This window comes from Nomia melanderi, unplaced genomic scaffold (assembly GCF_051020985.1).
Source record: "Nomia melanderi isolate GNS246 unplaced genomic scaffold, iyNomMela1 scaffold0837, whole genome shotgun sequence".
NCBI classification, from domain to species: Eukaryota; Metazoa; Arthropoda; class Insecta; order Hymenoptera; family Halictidae; genus Nomia; species Nomia melanderi.
In genome coordinates, this window is record NW_027475951.1 from 15001 (window position 1) to 22500 (window position 7500).

General features: G+C 50.2%; 1 non-coding gene across 1 annotated transcript; it reads right to left on the reverse strand.

Moving 5' to 3' along the window:
• Window positions 1–815: 815 nt before the first annotated feature.
• On the reverse strand, window positions 816–970 carry LOC143176783 (5.8S ribosomal RNA). Its single transcript, XR_013001291.1, has one exon. It is a non-coding gene; the product is annotated as a 5.8S ribosomal RNA (ribosomal RNA).
• Between the last annotated feature and the right edge of the window lie 6530 nt (window positions 971–7500).

Sequence of the window (7500 nt, forward strand, 5' to 3'; positions counted from 1 at the left end):
GACCCGTTACGAATACGCATGCTCGTCCCGCACGATTTTAACACACACCGTGTTTTTCTCCAGTCGTCAAAGCGTTCGTGCGTCGAATTCGAAAAATAAAAAAAAGAAATACACCTTTTCTCTCTCTCTCGGGGTAAAAAGAGTCGATGTGTATTGTGTATAAAGGTTCTGCTGCGAGAAGTCTCGTTTTGCCGTGTGTTTCGGTAACGACGATCCTCCGAAACGTACATCTCATTCGTAAGAGAGGAAGAAAACAATCTCCCTGGGGCCAGTCGGTAATATACCGACATACGACGTGTCGTGCACATCCGTCTCACGCACGGTATACAAAATATGAATAAAACGTGTGTAGTCTCTCTCTCTCTCGACTTCTTAATATTTTCTTTCACCTCTGACGCATCATTTCAGGTGACGTCGGGAGCGCGGGAAAAAAAATTTTTCTAAACACACGAAACCGTTCATCTCACGAACAGCCGAAAAAGTTGTCGCTCAGATCCATATCGCAGTGGAGCGGTATCCGCGGGCGGTCGTAATTGAACGACGCACGACGCCGCGAACACTCACGCGAGTCCATACAAACGATTCCGATCGTTTTGCAACAACTAGAACGTACACTGTCCGTGAAATTCACAGAATTTTCGCGTGTCCGCGACAAACGCCGACGAGACACCCATCGTTCGCTCGTACGTAGCATCCTTCTCTTAACCCGACTCAGAAACGTTCTTTGCGCCCTTCGGTAAAAAAACGTTCGATCCGAAGAGGTGAACGACGGCGGGGATTTGACAGAGCTACGCAAGCAGTGTATGGTACGTAAACGACCCTCAGCCAGGCGTGGTCCAGGAATTGTATCCGTGGACCGCAATGTGCGTTCGAAATGTCGATGTTCATGTGTCCTGCAGTTCACACGTTGACGCGCAATTAGCTGCGTTCTTCATCGACCCACGAGCCAAGTGATCCACCGTTCAGGGTAATCGTATAAATTTTATATTTCACATATATAATTTTATTCTCATTTGTTCGACCTAATATCTCTCTTCTTTCAAAGAGAAGATAAAAGTTGATACCTGAATCTCCGACCAGCGCGCGAAGGAGATTCAGGCGTCGCCTTGGAGACGACACCGAAGCCTTTCGAGACGAAAAACGTTCAAGTAATATGTATATATTTCTCGACGTTCCGGGCGTATAGTGCATTCAAAAACCCGCGAAAGACGCAGAAGACTCGCACGCGTGGAAACGACGGGGATATATTTTGTATCCTACCCGATACTGAATCCATCGCGTGCAGTCGACCCTCGCGTTCTTCCGATCAGACGCATCTATTGTTGCGCGCATGTTTTCGCGTCGCATCGCGCGAAACGTTGCACGAATCGTACCGATCGATCGATTGAAAGCAAATAATGAAAAAAGACTTCACAGCTGGCTCTTTGCCGGTCATTCGTCCCATGTTATCTCTTGCCGCGAAATTGGCGCGCAAGAGTTGGGTGTCAGACGCGCGGCTTTAAAACGAGCTTCACGGCCGGTCCCTTCGTTACCGCTTTCGTTCTTTCTCTCGGAACGACCATGAACGAACACGACGAGCGACGCTACGGCATACACACGTCCACGGATTCGATTAAAAAAACAGACTTCACAGCTGGCTCTTTGCCGGTCATTCGTCCCATATTATCTCTTGCCGCGAAATTGGCGCGCAAGAGTTGGGTGTCAGACGCACGGCTTTAAAACGAGCTTCACGGCCGGTCCTCTCAATTCCGTGTACGGTACACGCAAGATGCGGGTTCCACTTCCAGACTACCCGGTCCCTTCTCTCTACGAGAATCGATAGTAGAAGAACGGCTCGAAAACGCGTCTCAGAGACTAGGGGAAAAGAAGCGGTATGCGAGCGAAACGAAAACGCATTATGGAAACGTCGCGAAACAATGTTCGACGGTTGCTCGGTTCCAATCGTGCGGCCGTTTCAATTTCTCGTGCGCTTCACCGTCCCTCCGTAACTCTGGCCGATCGCGTATACCGAAGAGCCGACACGCGCAAAAACCACAGGCATTGTATACTGTATATATATATGTTACAGTCACAGCCTTCGCGCGTTTTACTCTCCGACGCGGGGTTTCCACGACGAAAGAGAGACAGTTTCGTGGCGGGTGACTCGGCCGAATCGCTACGACGGGTATTTCTATTATAGAACGAATCATCGCCACCCTTTACCAGTGCCCGACGAAGGAATCACAAGGTCATCTGGAGTTTACAATGCCAGCGACGGTAATTCCAACGAAGACCCGATAAGTCAACTCATCGTTCTATTTCTCCCCGTACAGAAAAGCGAATCGACGCTAACGCACCTCGCGCAAGCACGAACGTTCTCTTCGCGTGGATCATCCCATCGTCGAAAGATGTAAAGACGCATTGGAGATCGTGGTCTCTGGCGGGCTCATTGCACGCCCCACTGCATATCTTTCCTCGAATCGAGAATGATTCGTCCACTAAGGCTGCGAAACTACGCGTCGAGGAAACTAGGGGAAAGAAGCGGGATGCGAGCGAAACGACAATACATTATGGAAACGTCGCGAAACAATGTTCGGCGGTTGCTCGTTTCCTCCTGCGGACGTTTCATTGCTCGGGCGCTTCACGTCCCTCCGTAACCTTCGCGCGATCGCGTGCCCCGGAGAGCCGGCAACCGGTGAACCACAGGCGTATAAACTATAGTCTTCTATAGCAAGCCTTCGGCGGTTACTCTCCGACGCGGGGATTCCACGACGAGAGAGAATTTCGTGGCGGGTGACATCGGTCGAAACGCTACGACGGGTATTTCTATTATAGAACGAATCATCGCCACCCTTTACCAGTGCCCGACGAAGGAATCACAAGGTCATCTGGAGTTTACAATGCCAGCGACGGTAATTCCAACGAAGACCCGATAAGTCAACTCATCGTTCTATTTCTCCCCGTACAGACAAGCGAATCAACGCTATCGCACCTCACGCATGCACGAACGTTCTCTTCGCGTGAATCGTCCCATCGTCGAAAGATATAGCCGCTTGGAGATCGTGGCCCATCAAGTTCTTCCGTAACTCCTGCGCGATCGCGTACCCCGGAGAGCAGGCAACCGGTGAACCACAGGCGTATAAACTATAGTCTTCTATAGCAAGCCTTCGCGTTTACTCTACGACGCGGGGATTCCACGACGAGAGAGATTTTCGTGGCGGGTGACACGGCCGAATCGCTACGACGGGTATTTCTATTATAGAACGAATCATCGCCACCCTTTACCAGTGCCCGACGAAGGAATCACAAGGTCATCTGGAGTTTACAATGCCAGCGACGGTAATTCCAACGAAGACCCGATAAGTCAACTCATCGTTCTATTTCTCCCCGTACAGAAAAGCGAATCGGCGCTATCGCACCTCACGCAAGCAGGAATGATCTCTTCGCGTGGATCGTCCCATCGTCGAAAGATGTAAGACGTACAGAAATCGTGGTCCATCACGATTATTCGTAACTCTCCGAGTCGCGTATCTGAGAGTAGGACAAACGGAGAACCACAGGCATAAATAATACTATATGTTTCTTATATAGTTAGCCTTCGCGTTTTACTCTCCGACGCGGGGATTCCACGACGAGAGAGAATTTCGTGGCGGGTGACATCGGTCGAAACGCTACGACGGGTATTTCTATTATAGAACGAATCATCGCCACCCTTTACCAGTGCCCGACGAAGGAATCACAAGGTCATCTGGAGTTTACAATGCCAGCGACGGTAATTCCAACGAAGACCCGATAAGTCAACTCATCGTTCTATTTCTCCCCGTACAGACAAGCGAATCAACGCTATCGCACCTCACGCATGCACGAACGTTCTCTTCGCGTGAATCGTCCCATCGTCGAAAGATATAGCCGCTTGGAGATCGTGGCCCATCAAGTTCTTCCGTAACTCCTGCGCGATCGCGTACCCCGGAGAGCAGGCAACCGGTGAACCACAGGCGTATAAACTATAGTCTTCTATAGCAAGCCTTCGCGTTTACTCTACGACGCGGGGATTCCACGACGAGAGAGATTTTCGTGGCGGGTGACACGGCCGAATCGCTACGACGGGTATTTCTATTATAGAACGAATCATCGCCACCCTTTACCAGTGCCCGACGAAGGAATCACAAGGTCATCTGGAGTTTACAATGCCAGCGACGGTAATTCCAACGAAGACCCGATAAGTCAACTCATCGTTCTATTTCTCCCCGTACAGAAAAGCGAATCGGCGCTATCGCACCTCACGCAAGCAGGAATGATCTCTTCGCGTGGATCGTCCCATCGTCGAAAGATGTAAGACGTACAGAAATCGTGGTCCATCACGATTATTCGTAACTCTCCGAGTCGCGTATCTGAGAGTAGGACAAACGGAGAACCACAGGCATAAATAATACTATATGTTTCTTATATAGTTAGCCTTCGCGTTTTACTCTCCGACATGGGGATTCCACGACGAGAGAGAGTTTCGTGGCGGGTGTCTCGGCCGAATCGCTACGACGGGTATTTCTATTATAGAACGAATCATCGCCACCCTTTACCAGTGCCCGACGAAGGAATCACAAGGTCATCTGGAGTTTACAATGCCAGCGACGGTAATTCCAACGAAGACCCGATAAGTCAACTCATCGTTCTATTTCTCCCCGTACAGAAAAGCGAATCGACGCTATCGCACCTCGCGCGAGCACGTAACTACTCTTCGCGTGGATCGTCCCATCGTCGAAAGATGTAAGACGCACGGAAATCGTGGCCCATCAACGTTTTTTTGTAACTCTGCCGATCGCGTATCACAGAGCCGAGACGCACATACCACAGGCGTATAATACCGTTTTCTTTCGTATGGTAAGCCTTCGCGTTTACTCTTCGGCGCGGGGTTTCCACGTCGAGAGAGACATTCGTGGCGGGTGACATCGGTCGAAACGCTACGACGGGTATTACTATTATAGAACGAATCATCGCCACCCTTTACCAGTGCCCGACGAAGGAATCACAAGGTCATCTGGAGTTTACAATGCCAGCGACGGTAATTCCAACGAAGACCCGATAAGTCAACTCAACGTTCTATTTCTCCCCGTACAGAAAAGCGAATCGACGCTGTTGCACCTCACGCAAGCACGAACGTTCTCTTCGCGTGGATCGTCCCATCGTCGAAAGATGTAAGACGCACGGAAATCGTGGCACATCACGTGTTTTCGGAACTCTGTCGACCGCGTATCTCAGAGACGACGCGCGCGAACCACTGGCATATACTATTATATATCGCGTTTTACCCTCCGACGCGGGGATTCCACGACGAGAGAGAGTTTCGTGAGCGGGTTGACTCGGAAGAAACGCTACGACGGGTATTTCTATTATAGAACGCATCATCGCCACCCTTTACCAGTGCCCGACGAAGGAATCACAAGGTCATCTGGAGTTTACAATGCCAGCGACGGTAATTCCAACGAAGACCCGATAAGTCAACTCAACGTTCTATTTCTCCCCGTACAGAAAAGCGAATCGACGCAATCGCACCATACGCGTGCACGTAAACAACTCTTCGCGTGGATCGTCCCATCGTCGAGAGACGTAAGTTTTCATAGTATGAATTCGCGTTTTACTCTCCGACGCGGGGATTCCACGACGAGAGAGAGTTTCGTGAGCGGGTTGACTCGGAAGAAACGCTACGACGGGTATTTCTATTATAGAACGCATCATCGCCACCCTTTACCAGTGCCCGACGAAGGAATCACAAGGTCATCTGGAGTTTACAATGCCAGCGACGGTAATTCCAACGAAGACCCGATAAGTCAACTCAACGTTCTATTTCTCCCCGTACAGAAAAGCGAATCGACGCAATCGCACCATACGCGTGCACGTAAACAACTCTTCGCGTGGATCGTCCCATCGTCGAGAGACGTAAGTTTTCATAGTATGAATTCGCGTTTTACTCTCCGACGCGGGGATTCCACGACGAGAGAGAGTTTCGTGAGCGGGTTGACTCGGAAGAAACGCTACGACGGGTATTTCTATTATAGAACGCATCATCGCCACCCTTTACCAGTGCCCGACGAAGGAATCACAAGGTCATCTGGAGTTTACAATGCCAGCGACGGTAATTCCAACGAAGACCCGATAAGTCAACTCAACGTTCTATTACTCCCGTACAGAAAAGCGAATCGACGCAATCGCACCATACGCGTGCACGTAACAACTCTTCGCGTGGATCGTCCCATCGTCGAGAGACGTAAGTTTCATAGTAAGCCTTCGGCGTTTTACTCTCCGACGCGGGGATTCCACGACGAGAGAGAGAGTTTCGTGAGCGGGTTGACTCGGAAGAAACGCTACGACGGGTATTTCTATTATAGAACGCATCATCGCCACCCTTTACCAGTGCCCGACGAAGGAATCACAAGGTCATCTGGAGTTTACAATGCCAGCGACGGTAATTCCAACGAAGACCCGATAAGTCAACTCAACGTTCTATTTCTCCCCGTACAGAAAAGCGAATCGACGCAATCGCACCATACGCGTACACGTAAACAACTCTTCGCGTGGATCGTCCCATCGTCGAGAGACGTAAGTTTTCATAGTATGAATTCGCGTTTTACTCTCCGACGCGGGGATTCCACGACGAGAGAGAGTTTCGTGAGCGGGTTGACTCGGAAGAAACGCTACGACGGGTATTTCTATTATAGAACGCATCATCGCCACCCTTTACCAGTGCCCGACGAAGGAATCACAAGGTCATCTGGAGTTTACAATGCCAGCGACGGTAATTCCAACGAAGACCCGATAAGTCAACTCAACGTTCTATTTCTCCCCGTACAGAAAAGCGAATCGACGCAATCGCACCATACGCGTGCACGTAAACAACTCTTCGCGTGGATCGTCCCATCGTCGAGAGACGTAAGTTTTCATAGTATGAATTCGCGTTTTACTCTCCGACGCGGGGATTCCACGACGAGAGAGAGTTTCGTGAGCGGGTTGACTCGGAAGAAACGCTACGACGGGTATTTCTATTATAGAACGCATCATCGCCACCCTTTACCAGTGCCCGACGAAGGAATCACAAGGTCATCTGGAGTTTACAATGCCAGCGACGGTAATTCCAACGAAGACCCGATAAGTCAACTCAACGTTCTATTACTCCCCGTACAGAAAAGCGAATCGACGCAATCGCACCATACGCGTGCACGTAACAACTCTTCGCGTGGATCGTCCCATCGTCGAGAGACGTAAGTTTCCATACTATGAATTCGCGTTTTACTCTCCGACGCGGGGATTCCACGACGAGAGAGTGTTTCGTGAGCGGGTTGACTCGGAAGAAACGCTACGACGGGTATTTCTATTATAGAACGCATCATCGCCACCCTTTACCAGTGCCCGACGAAGGAATCACAAGGTCATCTGGAGTTTACAATGCCAGCGACGGTAATTCCAACGAAGACCCGATAAGTCAACTCAACGTTCTATTGCTCCCCGTACAGAAAAGCGAATCGACGC